Source organism: Mercurialis annua, linkage group LG2, assembly GCF_937616625.2.
Source record: "Mercurialis annua linkage group LG2, ddMerAnnu1.2, whole genome shotgun sequence".
Taxonomy (NCBI): Eukaryota; Viridiplantae; Streptophyta; class Magnoliopsida; order Malpighiales; family Euphorbiaceae; genus Mercurialis; species Mercurialis annua.
The window spans coordinates 52,288,985-52,305,263 of record NC_065571.1 but is presented as its reverse complement, the minus strand read 5'-3'; the positions used below and the strand labels follow the sequence as shown (position 1 = coordinate 52,305,263).

At 32.8% G+C, this 16,279-nt stretch overlaps 1 non-coding gene across 1 annotated transcript; it reads left to right on the top strand.

Moving 5' to 3' along the window:
- The first annotated feature begins 1,319 nt into the window (after positions 1–1,319).
- Positions 1,320–1,426, top strand: LOC126670907 (small nucleolar RNA R71). Its single transcript, XR_007638895.1, has one exon. It is a non-coding gene; the product is annotated as a small nucleolar RNA R71 (small nucleolar RNA).
- Positions 1,427–16,279: the final 14,853 nt, after the last annotated feature.

Below are 16,279 nucleotides of genomic sequence, written 5' to 3'. Positions count from 1 at the left end.
TTTGATCACCAAAAATATCCCTGAAAAGAAACAAAGGCATTAGATTGATACTTGCCCCTAAATCACATAGACAATTAATTGAATTTAAATCGCCTATTTTGCATGGAATTGTAAAACTCCCTGGGTCCTTAAGCTTGGTGGGCAAGTCACTAAGGATGAGTGAGCTACAACTTTCTGTTAGGGAAATTGTGCCTTTGTCGTCCCAACTCCTTTTCTTCGTTATGATTTCTTTGAGGAACTTCGCGTATTGAGGCATCTCACGCAAAGCATCCGCAAAGCTTATATTGATTTGGAGTTTCTTAAAAATTTCCAGAAATTTATGGAATTTTTAGTTATCCGGCGTCTTCTTCAATCGTCCCGGGAAAGGGACCTTCGGCACAAATGGAGGAGGAGGTGGCGGTTTTACATATGGAAGTTCGGTTACTTCCTCCTCATTTGTTCCCGTTGTTGAATCGATCGCTTTCTCTTTACTTGCATGTGGATCATCAAGTTCTTTCCCGCTTCGGAGTTCAATGGCTTTGACTTGCTCCCTTGGATTTGACTCCGTTGTAGACGGTAAACCCCCTTGAGCTCTATTTTGAAGCGAGATGGCAAGTTGAGAAATTTGAGTCTCGAGATGGTGATTGACGGAAGCTTGGTTCTTAAAACCGGTTCTAACTTCCTCAATAAGCTTGTCAATTTTGCTCCCCTCATCCGTATTCCGATTTTGAAAACCGGGTGGGGGTTGTGGTCGGTAGTTGTTGAAGTTGCCTTGGTTTTGTGGACCACGGTTTCCTCCTTGAAAATTTGCTCCTCCCATATTTGGGTTGGCATTGGCTTGACCCGCATTTTCCCTCCACGAAAAATTAGGATGATTCCTCCACCCCGGATTATAGGTGTTGGAATATGGGTCATTGCCTTGCCTTTGCCCATTGACATAGTTGACTTGCTCATTTGAGTTTTGATGTAGGACGGGGCAATCCATTCCCGAATGATCGTGCCCATCACAAGTCTCGCAACCCATTTGAACTACCGCAAGTTGAGCATTCCTTTGATTTGCTTGTTGTTTGTACATCTCGAGTTGTGCTAGAAGTGTCGCATTCTTCGCTTTCATTGCTTCAAATTCTTGGGTTTGCTCGAGGGTCATTATACCCTTTTGAGGTGGTTGCCTCAACCGCTCGGTTGACCAAGAACAACTATTTGTAGCGAGTTCCTCTAGCAAGTTATTGGCCTCATCATAAGTTTTCTTCATAAGTGATCCTCCCGATGCCGCATCAATCGTTGCCCGTGTAGCCTCATTGGTACCATTGTAGAAAATAGAGACAAGATGCTCCCTCCCTAGATGATGATGCGGACAATTTCTTTGAAGCTCTTTGAAGCGTTCCCAAGCTTGGTATAGAGATTCACCATGTAATTGGAGAAAATCTATAATTTCCTTGGTCATCCTTGTGGTCTTACCCATAGAGAAATACATATTGAGAAAAGCTTGTGCCAATTGCTTCCATGTTGTGATTGAGGTGCTTGGAAGTGATTGAATCCAATTCCTCGCCTTATCCCTCAAAGAGAAAGGAAAAAGACGAAGCTTGATTTGATCCTCCGTCACATTATGGATTTTGAATGTGTTTCATACCTCCGTGAATTTTGAAAGATGGGCGTTTGGATCCTCGCGTTCCAACCCATAAAATTGACAACGACTCTCAAGTAGTTGAATCGTTCCCGGCTTGATTTCAAAATTGTTAGCAAGTATAGGAGGTGCAAAGCATCCATAGTTGGCGTTGTCTACGTTGGGTAAGAAGAATTCACCCAAGGTACGTCTTGCGGGAAGAGGGGCAACCCTCTCGTTTGGCCTAAGAGCTAGGCCATCATGTAGTGGTGGTGGAACAATCCCCTCGTGATTCAACGGAGGGTTACGGTCGTCCTCCATTGTTTTGGATTTCCGCGCTGTTTTTCGGATACTTCTTTCGAAGGATGTTAAATCTGACTGAAACGGTTCTAGCGGTTTTCTGGCACGTCGTGTATTAGGCATACACTAACCAAAACTCCTGCGTAAACAAAAACAAGAAAACCAACGTAAAATCCAAGAATCACAAAGTATAAAAATAACTAAAATTAAATAGAACTAACTCAATCTGAGAATAAGATACTTTTAATTAATTTAATTGCAATTGCTCCCCGGCAACGGCGCCAAAAACTTGTTGGCAAATAATCGCAAGTGTACGATATCGCGCAAGTAATATAACTTGGAAGACCAAGTATCGATCCCACAAGGAACAATGAACTAAACAACTAATTTCTAATATTCTTTAATTGGCTAGTAGGAAAATAAATGGATTTGTGTAAACTAATTATAATCTAAAGTGAATTAACTCAAGTAATTTAGACTAAAAATCTGAAATCAAACAAATAAATTGAAGTTTAAACAATAATGGTAAAAAGTTCAAGGATTGATAATTCCAAATAAACTAGTAGAAGAATAGATCAAAATTTATCTAGTGATTTTATTATGAATCGAGTTATTCTAATGCACCGAATCCCGCTCTCTCAAGCCTCAAAGATTCAAATAAAATCACAACCTAATTAGCTAATCAATTATTAATTTGCTCTCACAATATTAAAACTGAATTAAATAACTAAATTGTAATTATGAAGCAAACTCAACGACTACCTAAATTCCAACCCGCTCTCACGGCGTTTTCCTCTAAGTTTTTAATTACCTATGTCTATTTAATTAACAATCTCTCAATTAGTTAATTAAACACAAAATCATGAACTAAGTGATCAAATTAATTCAAGCATTAATCTTAGTAATTAAAACACAATTTTACTCACTTAATAAATCCTAATCCAATTCGAAAACTAATCTAAGTGTTCATATCAATCCCCGAACAAAGGATTTAGTTACACATGCTTAAACTTAAATTAAACAAAGAAGAAGATGAAGTATTAAACATAATTAGAACAATAAATACCGGAGTTGTCAATTTCGGAAGAATCGTCTAGATTAAACTTGAAATCTTCACAATCGTTCTTTGCAGAAACTAATAATAAACTACTTATAAACTGCTGAGAAATAGAAGCTAAAACGCTATTTTAAGAGAATGAAAATAAAACTAATGTAGTCTAAATTATTCTACGTCTTCAATTGAGTCTAGTACAAGGTCTTTATATAGTAGGAGAAGTTCCGGAGTCTTCTAATTCGTATTACAAATCAATTTGTAATAGGAATTGTAATTGTAATTGGAGGAGGAATTTCAGTCCAATTCAAAGTCTGCTGCACGTGTAATTCTCTTCTTTCCCGTTCGGGAAACCGTAGTCCCGTTCGAGACATGCCCAATTTTCTTCTTTCCCGAACGGGAGCCTTATTCACGTTCGAAAAAACTTGAATCCGAAAGCTTTGAGATGTGATTTCTTCTTGAGTCCCGAACGAGACAATGCCTTCTCGTTCGAGACTCATGCTTATTCTGCATGGTTCCCGTTCGGGAAACCTTTGTTTCGAACGGGAACAACCCATATTTTTCTCAATCTCGTTCGTGAACTTCAATTCCTTCGTCCGCAAGGTACGCTTTTACTCGTACACGCAATCCACCATAATTTTGCCCCAAATAGTCGTTTTTCACCTAATTTCCACTGAAATACTAACAAACACTATTAAACGTAAAAACGCCAAATAATGTATAAAAACAATACTACACATGATGAAAACCGAGTAAAATCGACCCTAAATATAGGAGTAAAATACTCCTATCAGTCATCTTGTCCATTTCCAATTCCTCAATTCCCCTTCTTCTTTTTTTCTTGGGCCTCCCTGGCATCTTCTTGAAAGGTGGGGGTAAAATATTGTTACCAGTTGCTTCAGGCCACATTTTTCTCCCATTCAATGGTTGTAAAGCATACCTATAGGTTTCAATATATAATCCCACACTATAGCAGTTGTCCACAAAATCTGCACAGTCTTTGTGCTGCCAGTGTATACTAGCACATGCATGGATACAGGGTATTCCAGAAATTTGCCAGGCCCTACATGCACATGTACCATTGGGCAGGTCCACCACAAATCCATCCTCCCCAATGCTAACCTCAAATGTGTCACCCACTGGTGGCTTGACAGAACACATCCTACTATAATATTTAATTTCCTCTAACTTTTTTCTAATCCTAGGACAAATTGTATCAGTTACCCCACACATATGTGTCAGTTTAGTGTGAGTCCTCTCCATAAGATTAACCCTAATGTCCTCTAGCATGTCTATAATGTGCTTGACCCTAGCCCTAACAATGTACCCATTGAAGGTTTCACATATGTTATTGTCTATCATATCATTTTTACTATGCTCAGAAACATAAGCCTTACAGAATTTGGTGGGATCCCTTTGTATGAAGTCCAAATAGGCTGCCTCATTTTCATCCATCAGTTTTGTCAAAGCCAACTTCAAGCCAGCCTCATAAGTTTGTCTTGCTGCAATCCAAAATAATTTCTTCAATGCCTGACCCTTGAACTCTTTCTTCCAATTGCAGTACACATGTCTTGCACAGTTTCTGTGTTGGGCCAGGGGTGCCAGCTTTGCTATGGCATTGCAAAGGCCCTGTTAGACAAATATCCAAAACATGCCTAAAAATTAACCCATGCCAAAACATGCCAAAACATTAACTAACAGTTTATAAGTATTTAACATTAACAGTTTATAACTAACACACTTAGTATTTAACGGTAACAGTTTATAAGTATTTAACACTAACAGTTTATAACTAACACACTTAGTATTTAACAGTAACAGTTTATTAGTATTTAACACTAACAGTTTGCAATAAAATAGGGTTCATACCTTCTGTTGATCACTTATAAAAGTCCAGCCTAGCCCATCCCCAAGATTTAGCTCCTCAAAAACAATGTTCATAAACCAAGTCCAAAAATGTTCATTCTCACTTTGACTACTGCCCAAAACACAGGATACATCTGATCATTCCCATCTTTTGCAACTGCAGCTAATAGGGCCCCACCCAATTCTGTTTTCAAAAAACACCCATCAAAACCAAGCACCAACCTGCAACCTCTTTTGAACCCTTCTCTTAAAGCACTGAACCCAATAAAAAAACCCTCAAATGTACCATCAGCTTCATTAATCAAAAAATCAAACATGCCAGCTCTATCAACCCTCATTAACTCTGCCTTGTATGACCTCAATAGGGCATAATGTTCAGTAACTGAACCCTTTAACATTTTTGTAGCCTCATACCTAGTTCTATAACATTTGGATTTTCCTGCATCAACTGCATACTTCTCCATCAAATCACCTGCCAATTCCTTTACATCCCAATTAGGATTTCTCCTAAATTTTGAGATAAATTCCTTTGCAATCCAATTAGATGTAGCAGCTCTATTCCTTGTTACTCTACTGCATGTGTGATTGGGTTGTAGCTTCATAATAGCAAAAGTGTTTTCCTCCCTTATCAAGCTAGCATACAATCTCCATCTACATCCCTCATGACACACAGCCTCAAACTTATTGAAATTTCTCCTAACAATTTTCACATTACGTCCATTTACAATTCCCCACTTCTGCACAGCCTCCTTTAATTGTTGGCAGCTTTCAAACCTCATGCCTACTACAAACTGCAAGGACTTATGATCACATCTAGGGTCATAGACCTTCCTCATCTTCCTTTGCAGTTTATCTACCTCATCCAAGTTCTCTTCCTCAGATGTGCCAAGAGAATTCACATCACACTCACTGTCTCCATAATCAGAAGCATACCCAGCCGCCTCATCTGCATTTTGAATTGGTACCTCAGCACTATGATCAACAGTTTGTCTACTGAAATTATCCAGACCAGACACTGCAACATGGTCATTGGATACTACATTTTTATTTTTCTGGTGGAGTAACCTTCTAGAGCATATGTATTCTTCGTCGTCTGACATCTCATCGTCGTCTAATCCATCATCAGTTTCAGACCCATCAGGATAGTAGTCTGCATCTTCAACCTCATCCTCTTCAAGTTGTGCCAAGCCTGCCCTTGTATCTTCTCCAGTTCCAGCAATGGGTGCCTCCAAACCACCAACATCTTCATGTTCTTGATCATTCTGTTTCTGCTTCTCATTGCTTGTGGTTGCCTCAAATACACCTGATAATGAAGTGGCTGGTTCATTTTCAAATTCTACCCCTGCTCCACTAGCATTGTCAACCCCTGCTGCACTAGCTTTGTCAACCCCTGATCCACTAGCACCTAAATTGTCATCTACATTGTCTAACACTATGGAGTTTTGAGTAGGAAGATAGTCAGCCACTGCTTCACTCCCACCTGCATTGTCACAAGAATCCAGTTTCTGCCCTTCCACATACACATCTATTTTATCATTCCCAAGCATAACAAATTTCACCATCTCCAACACAGCTTTATCACAATCTAATGCTCTTAATCCACTTTTTAACGGCATACCAGGGACTCGATATCTAATTTTACTGTCTTTAAACCCTAGTTTTTCAGCAAACTTTTGAATACATAAAAATTGAACCCTATCTGGACAGTAACCATAATCTGCCTCTATTCTTCCCCCCATGTAAATCATATCACCACTGAAAGTATGAAAATCCCCATCATAATGATACCACATAGAAAACCCAGATTGCAATATTCGTTGCTGCATACATATTTTGTTTATCAATTAAAATGTTTCTTACCCTATAGAATTCAACTAAAGCAAATAACAAAATCAAAAAACTTACCTCAACTAGAGATGGAGTGAGAGGACTTCCACCAGGAGGAACAAACACATGCACTGGATTCTTCTTGTTCTTTTTCATAGCGATCGCAAATTAGGGATTTAGGGATTTTAGGAGACAACAAGCACAGTCAGATGGAATCGTTTCAATGGAAAATCGTTTTAGGGATGATAGCAATTTTAGGGATTTCAGAAGAGAATTGGGGATTTTAGGGATTTGAGAGGGAAAATAGGAATTAGGTCGGGCTGGTGAGGGAAAATGAGGGGGAAGGGGGAAGTTTGGTTTTGACTGAAACGGCGCCGTTTTAATTAACAAAAACGGCGCCGTATTGAGTAAATATGGAGCGTATTGGAGGGAGCAGGGAACGACGTCGTATGGTGAAGGCACGCTGGAAGATGACATGGACCTCCGGCGTGCCACGTAGGATTAATCAGCTCGGAAATGAGGTCTGGGCTAATAAATAAAAACATTTGAAAGTTCGTGCTACCGGTTGATACAAATTAAAGTATGTGCTTAAAACGAAAAAAACGCTAAAGTATGTGCTATATCATACAAAAAACCCTATATTTTACTAAATGGACAACTAAAAAAGAATGGAGGGAGTACTATATAACATAAGTCAAAACAGTTAATGCAATCGTAGCTAAATTTTTAATGTTACTTCTTTTCGAAGGAAAATTTTAGCGTTACGTTAGTCTTAAAAATTACATGATCAAATTATTAGTTCAAAAGTCAAAATTAATTATTTTGAAATCCAAGGGAAAAATATTGCTATTAAATTTTTTATTTTGTCCTGAACTTTGTTTTTCTGCATGTTTTATAATTAATTTGATAATATGGTATTTATATATATATATATATATATATATATATATATATATATATATATATATATATATATATATATATATATATATATATATATATATATATATATATATATATATATATATATAAGCCGTAGAATTGGCCAGAGCCAAACCGAATTTTAAAGTGTTTATAAATATATGCAGCTCGTTATATAGATGAGGTATTTATATTTGGGTTGTGTTCATTCGAAATTTAAATGAGATGTTTATGTTCGACTCTTTTAAATTTTATTGTGGTTGTGTTTGGTTCGTGTTCGTATTCGTTTATATAGCTAGAAACGAATGAGCTCTTAGATGAGTTCATGAACTAGCTCATGACTTATTGTTAAGTTATGGCTCATATCTTTCCTATTAGGATTAGAATGCTTAATTCTTTATTTAGCATTAATTTCCTTTTAGGATTTTGAGGTATATATGATTTCGTAAAAGATTAGGACTTAAATTGTGTTTTAAGAGTTCACTATAAATACAAGCGATGATTTTATTGTAAACTCACAACAAACATATAGAATAAATTCTCTCTTTCCGTGTAGTAGATCACATTGCTCGAACCACGTAAAAACATTTGTTTGATTGTTCTTTTCTCTTTTCTTATTTATTTTCTACTACGCTAACAAGTGACTACTAACTCATTACCTTATGATTTTGGTTTATTGTGCTCTCCGGCCTACGGTTATATGGTTCACATCCTGGATCTTATGAATGTATTCTCACATACATTGCGTTTCTTCTGGAACAACACTTATGAAATTAGTAAAAAATATTTGACTTTTAAATTTTTCATTCAAATTATTTTTTTCTTTTATCAAAGTTATGTAGTTTCAATGAATTGAGAAAAATGTTTTTAAATTTTATTTAAATGCAAATCAGATTGTGAACTCTTTATTATATACAAGCCAATCACAAACTTTCATCGAACTTCTGAGGTAGTTTACAAACTTTTTTTTAGTTTGTTTACAAGTCCGTTCGCAAACAATTAAATAAATTTATATACAATTGTGAACTTAACAAGTTAAACGTCACTATATTTATCTTACACTTGTTTGAATAAATAAATATATGAAAAATATGAAAAAATTCTTATCAAGCCGAATGCTTAACAGCTCCTGAGCGGTTCCTTTACTGCCCTAGATCTAGAGTTGGCTTTAAATATAAAACATGAGCGTGGTAGAGAATATATATATTATAATTGTCAATGTACATATTAGTAAATTTATTATAATTATATCAATTTTTTATTAATAATTAATATTAAATTAATTAAATTTTTTTATAAAAATAATATATTCGGTTATTAAATATTTGGCTTAATTACTTAAAAAACCTCCACCTTATAATATTTTTTCGTTTATACCATGATCTAGGAAAAAGTTCATTTGTACCCTTTTTTTGATTTTTTGTTTTCAACTCTATCCTAAAGCACTAAATTGAACTTTTTTTTATTTAGAAAAAACTTAAAATAATCCTTCATTTTTTAACTTATTTGTATTTTTTCAAATAGAAAAAAAATGATATAACCCTTCTATTTAATTATTTTTAATATTTTCATCCTATAATTAATTAAATTGTCAAAAAATAAAATTTTTGGGTACAATTGAAGACGAAAAATCAAAAAAGGGTACAAATAAACTTTTTCCTAGGTCAGGGTATAAACGAAAAATTGTTTCAAGGTGGGGTTTTTTAAGTAATTAGGCCTAAATATTTTTCCATACTAAATTTATTCTTTTTTTGATTTTATAATAACCATAATTAAATAATTAACTTAATTTTATTAATAATATCTTTAACAATAATAAAATAGAAATTTAAATAATAATATATTGACCAAATATAATATTTTAATTTTGTAGTTAAATCAAACTAAAAGATAGGTATTCCTACTAATTTGGAGACAATTTAGTTATTTTTTACATACTAAAAACTAAATTAGAGATAATTTAGCTACAGATTCTAATTAGAACTTTAATTACAATAGTGATTAATTAAATAACTAATTAGTTAATGATTATAAAACTTTTATTTAGTGTAAACTGAAAAGGATTATTTAATAAATTTGCATGTCTCCCGCATCCGTGTTTATCTATACTATATATAAAAGCACGGATGGGGGGGGGGGGACAGGCAAATTTACGGAATAATCCTTTTCAGTTTAATACTAAATAAAGGTTTTATAGTCATTACCTAATTAGTTATTTAATTAATCACTATTGTAATTAAAGTCCTATTTAGAATAGGTAGCTAAATTATCTCCAATTTAGTTATTAGTATGTAAAAAATAACTAAATTGTCTCCAAATTAGTAGGAATGCCTATCTTTTAGCTTGATTTAACTACAAAATTGAAATAGTGTATTTGGTCAATATATTATTATTAAATTTATTATCTTATTATTTTTAAAGATATTATAATAAATTTACTAATATATACATTGACGAGTTACGTTACGAGCCACGTGCATAGCACGTAATGCGAAACTAGTATATATATATATATATATATATATATATGCATGTATTAATTGGGGGATGAAGCTGTGAAATACTGGAATAGGTGGAAATTGGACGCAATTGTATTAAATTTGTTCAAAATTGGTCATGAAATTGATGGTTGATCTGTGTGTACAAGTGCAGAGTCAAATCAAAGAAGACTTTGATAAAGTCCCCAGGAAGTTCCTAAGAAAGACACAAGACTGATATATGTCAATATCTTTGCACGAAACGATGATAAATATTTGCATGAAAGTAGTTTCTTACGTAAAATTATATACTCCACCTGTCCCAGTAATAGGCCACTTGAACAAATACCGTAACTATAAAATTAAGGGAAAAGAGTCATTTATGTCCTTGGGGTTTGATTTTAAGATTAAGTAAACCCTTAACGTCTAGAAAGATTCAAATATGCCCCCAACGTTTCGAAAAATGGACAACCAGACCCTCCAATTTCGACAACCAGGCCCCCAGCGTCTCATTTATAAGTCAAAACGGGGGCCTGTTTGTTCACTTTTTAAGACGTTGGAGGCATATTTGAACCTTTTCAAACGTTGAGGGCTTATTTGATCCTAGAGACAAACCTAAAAGGCATAAATGACCCTTTTCTCTAAAATTAATTAAAATTTATTATTTTATCTATCTAATTTTTTTGTTGGTGTGTTTTGCATTGCTATAAAAAATATTCATGTTGGAATATAGAGCAAATAATGTATTTAAAAATAACGATGCATATTTATTAGAGATAAGTAGGATTTTCAATTCTAAAATTACTTTTTAAATATAAAAGGTTGCCTATAATTTGAGATGTTAAAAATAGAAAGGTCGCCTATCGTTTTGGGACGGAGAAAATATTACTCTGTCTATTCTATTTTAATTAAAAAAATTATTGTATATTATTTTAAAAATATTAATTTTATATTCTTATATTATATTAAATGCATTATATTTAAAATAAATTAAATAAATACATTAATTAAGGATAAAATAAATAAATATTAAAAGTATTATTAATGGAAGTCAATTAAAATTGGAAATTCAAAAAGAAAAATATTCGCAATTAAAATAGAATGGAGAAAGTATCTATTATTATTGAATATATTCACCAATCAATAAATATTACATTAATTATTGATATCTTAAAATAAATTAAATATTATTTATTGATTGGTTATCATATTTATGGTTAATGAACAATTTATAATCTTCGCAAATTAGATTTTCATTAATATTTGGCTTAACTTATCCTAATTAATTAGGTCTTCATACTTTCTATTTTTTTTTATTTTGTCGTTAGACGTTTTTGTTTCTTTACTTGGTTCCAATATTTTTGAAAATAATTTTATAAAGTTTTTTTATTTCTTTACTTAGTCCCTTGATTTTAAAAATAATTTTACTTGATCCTTCACAGTTTTTTTATTAACAAAAATACTTTATAAAATTGTTTTTAATAGGAAACAAATAAAGAAACAAATTTGTAAAGAAACTTATTACTCATGTTTAGGGACAAAATAAAAAAACAAAAAAATATAAGGACCTTAAGATAGATTTTGTCTTAATACTTATGTTTATCTTTGTTAATATATTAGAGCCATTTTTGCCGAAGCTCTCAATCAAACCTTGACCCCATTTTTCTTTCATTTTTTAACCAAATTTCCTTAACGAAAAACGTTACAATTCTTCCGTAGATTAATAATCTACGATTGCATGTAGGATCAAAATTCGACAAGTTGTCGAGCTATCGGATCGGAGGATCAAGAAAATTAACGGAGTTGTATTAAGGAGCATTGACGGAGTAATATCGTGATTAAACGGTTTCTGTTCGTTACCTGTCTTTTTGGACGAGACTTCACTTTGTTTGCTTATTGAAGTCTCCTCGTTTAAATTGTGGTATTTTGTTTAGTAGCTCTACAGTAGTAGTTATCCGCAGTAGACTAGTGTAGTCGTATTATAAACAAATGTTTTATAGCACAATTAAACTCTGATGTTTTGTCCGCCCTTGATGTTCATGGGCTTGGGTATCCGCCGAGACCCAATTTTTAGAGTTGGGGAAATAATCTTTTTATACTAAGTCCGATCCAAGTCCGAGCCCAAAAAAACCCGCTATTTTATAGGCAGGATCAGACTTTCATTTTTATAGAAATCCCATGTAAGTCCGTCCAAACCTGCCCCGAACCCGTAACAATATAGTATTAAGGCGGAGTTTGGGTAGGAATTATAAAACCTGAACCGAAATCATGCCAGGTTTTAGTTTGTATAAAAAAAAGTCTGACGGGTCCGGTCTGAGTCCGGCCCATGAACTTGTCTAATCCGCCCTCATCTAACTAGTGCCACTTGTAACTAAGTTTATCAGTATGTCGGTCAGCTGATCCGCCCAAGCCTGACCTACTTAGGCCGAGTTTATACATTTATTTTGAATAAAGGGTCAACGCGCCCCCTGAACTTGTGACACGGGGTCATCTAGTCCAATTTATACTTTTTTGAGCAACTAACCCCAAAACTCTTCATTTTTGGGTCAAATAACCCCATAATTTATATTTTTATTTTAAAAAACAGATTTAGAATAATTATATCGCAATAATTAGGAAAATATCTAATTACTTTTTTGCATCCTTCACCTCCGATTTGTATTTTACGCGTTTTGAAAATACAATTATGGGGTTATTTGACCCGAAAATGAAAAGTTTTTGGGTTAGTTGCTCAAAAAAGTATAAATTGGATTAGATGATCCCGTGATACAAGTTTAGGGGGCGCGTTGACCCTTTATTCCATTTATTTTTACATCAAGTTTAGCTCAATTCTAAATTCATATTAAGTTCATCTTTTACATGCGAGTTAAAACTTCAATAATTAGTTAAATTTTAATAAGTACAAAAAAATCTAGCTTAAATTGCATTAATTTAATATGTTGATCGAATTTAGTTAGTAAATATTAGGTCCACCGATTGTGGATCGTACATTTTTTTTCCTGATAATTGGAGAAGAGGGAGCACGAAGAGCTTATACCATTTGAGCTATTGCTATCGGCAATGTCTAATTTCATAATACGTGGAACCTTATGCCACCTATAGTCCTCTAATTTTCAAGTTAAAATCACTAATTCAAAATAGTTTGCCCAACTAAAAATTATAAACTAAATGCATAAAAAAAAAATATAAACCAAACAAACTACCATCACAATTGGGGTTAAATATTTTTTAGGTCATCGAACTATAGTATTTTTATAAAATGGTTACCAAATTATAAAAAGTTATAAAATAATTACGGAACTATATATAAAATGGTTACTGGATTATAAAAGTTACAAATGGTTATCGAACTATAATTTTATTACAAAACGGTAACCGAACTGTTGTTTTTTTTATAAAAAAAAAAGTTATCTTATTCCTTATCCACATTATCAAAATGATAACCCGTTTGTAAAAAGATAATACTCCAGTTACCGTTTTGTAACTTTTTATTGTTCGGCAACCGATTTGTAAAAAAATTATACTTCGGTAAATATTTTGTAAAAAAATTATAGTTCAGTGGCCTAAAAATAATTAACCCTCACAATTGTATAGGCCAAACACATATTTGGGTCCCTGCACTATCACTTTTTTCCAACTTAAGTCCCTGTACTATAAAACGTTTAAAATAAATCCCTGCACTATCAAAAGTCTCCGATTTAAGTCCCTCCGTGCCATTCCGTTAGAGAGTGAGATACAAACGCTTGACTCTGAGATTGGTTGTAGTTAAAATTTATGAAATTAAAATTTTGAGTCCTTGCACTATAATTTTTTTACCATTTGAGTCCTTGCACTATAAATCTAACTTAAACTTTTAATTACTCAAAATTAATTAATTCAAAATAAATTAATTTAGTTAAATAAAAATAAATATTTTTAAAAATATGATATTTTAAAGATTGCGAGGTAGACGAACAGTTTTTTAATATATTTAATTTTTTCATTAAAATAAAAAATTAATTGTATAAAATAAAAAATTAATTGTATAAATAAAAAATTATTTTTATTTAATTAAATTAATAAATTTTAAATTAAATTGCAAATTTTTTATTAATAGTCGAAGATGATTCTAGTTTTGGAAATGCTAAAAAAAATTAATAACATTAAAAAAGAAAAGAAAATAAAAATATTATTAATATTATTTAAATTATGTGATAGAAAGACTTAAAATTGATGTTTCTAATAGTGTAAGGACTCAATTTGGAAAAAAATGATAGTGCGGTGACCAAAATAGCATTTTTGATATGTAATTGTTAACGTCATCCACATTCCGTTAACTTGCGCAACAATAGGGACTTAAAATAGATGTTTTTGATAGTGTAGGGACTTATTTTAAACGTTTTATAGTTCAGGGACTTAAGTTGGAAAAGAGTGATAGTTAGGGACTTAAATATGTGTTTGGCCAATTGTATATATGGGATATCACATTTAGTCTAAAAATGCTGATTGGAAAATGTCATCTTTCATATATATTTTTAAAGTAGTTATATTGATATGATTTTTTAATGATCTTCCAATAGATTAAACTGATCAATAGTTCCATTGATCCCATTCATACACCTTGATATATTACTTATAACTAAAAACAGATTTCTTGATGACATTCCCCACACTTGTGATCACTCCAGATGTAAATAACACAAATTATTCCTGAAATTCAAACTTCAAACTTCATAATTATATAATTTATATGTTATGCAGAAGCGATTATTCATCCAGCTGAGAAACTACATAAAGCACATCAAGAATCATTAATCTGGTATCCACCATTTTAACATCCAATATTTTAAGCAGCATTGCACCCAAATCCTTCTCAACTAAATTGCACACTGCAGAGTACCCTGTCAGCTGCGGCAGCAACTCGGTTAAAGCCTCGGTATCCTGACGGGTAGTTTTCAAATGGCTCAGACTATACAGAACAGTTCGAATTTGGCTCAAGCAATCGAAAAGTCCGACCACGCATTTCTCGATTTCCGGCTTTTGCTGATGCTTCAGAATCCGGAGAGCGGGTATCGAATGCACGAAATCTCGTGTGTGTCGGATTTGCTTGAGTGTCACGCTAATGACATCTTGTGCTAAAAGCCTAGCATCGTTGCAAAATGGAGCTGGCTCTGCTCTGTGCCTTGCTGCTGAAGCATTAGCTGGTGAAAATACTAGTACTAGAATGGCAGTTAATATGGTTGTGATTATGAGGAGATTTTGAGATGCCATTGTTGTAGTAGTGGATAAATTAAGGGGTGTGGTGAATGCATATAAATAGAAGAAAAAATCAACTTTAAGTGCTTGTTTTTTGTGTGATCAAGATTTGTGGAGTGTTTTAAGGAAAATTGTTGGAATAAAATGCTTGGTTAGAAGAAGAGTTATAGAGAATTCATATGGAAATGCTTTTTGCATTTGCTTAATTGGTTTATGCAGCAACAGTTTGAGAGAATTCAATTTCTTTTATGTTGTGTTTGACAAGAAAAAATTTGTAATTTTATATTTTCTTTGTACAATTATTTGTGGAATAGAATAAGGATTGAGTTAATTTATTTAATTTATCTCTTGTTGATTTCACTAATGCAACATTTAAAAGACTCACTAATGCAACATTTAAAAGACTCACTAATGCAACATTTAAAAGACTAACTTACGGCTAGATTCAGTCTTCTAATCTCTATCAAAAGCAAAGAGAATTTCACCTCCTTTTCGGATTATAAAAATCCCATTAATTGCAGCTTTCTCTAGACCTTTGAAAAAAAAATGTTTTATTTAGTTTTTCAGACATTCCGAACGAATAAAAATAATGTCTATAGTGTAAAAATGCAGAATTTGCAGTTTCAGATTATATTTACATAGAGTAAAATAAAAGTAGGCTTAATACATCTGCGTGTCCCTGCATTTTTCTGTTTTTGCATATAAGGTCCCTGCACTAAAGTATCCCATTATTAAATCCCTGCACTTTAACTTCCATCATCCCAAAGTCCCTCTGTTAAGGTTCTGTTAGCGCGTGCAGTACACGCGCCGTTAATGAGACTAGTATTCAGTTTTGTAGTTTGATATATACAAATAAGGTCCCTGCACTTTTAATTTATACAAATAAGGTCCCTACATTTTAATTTTATGTAAACAAAGTCCTTATAATTGTTTTCATATAAAAATTTATTTTAATATATATATTTTAAAAAATATATAATTTTTAATTAATAATATAAGATGTTAATGCAATTTAATTAA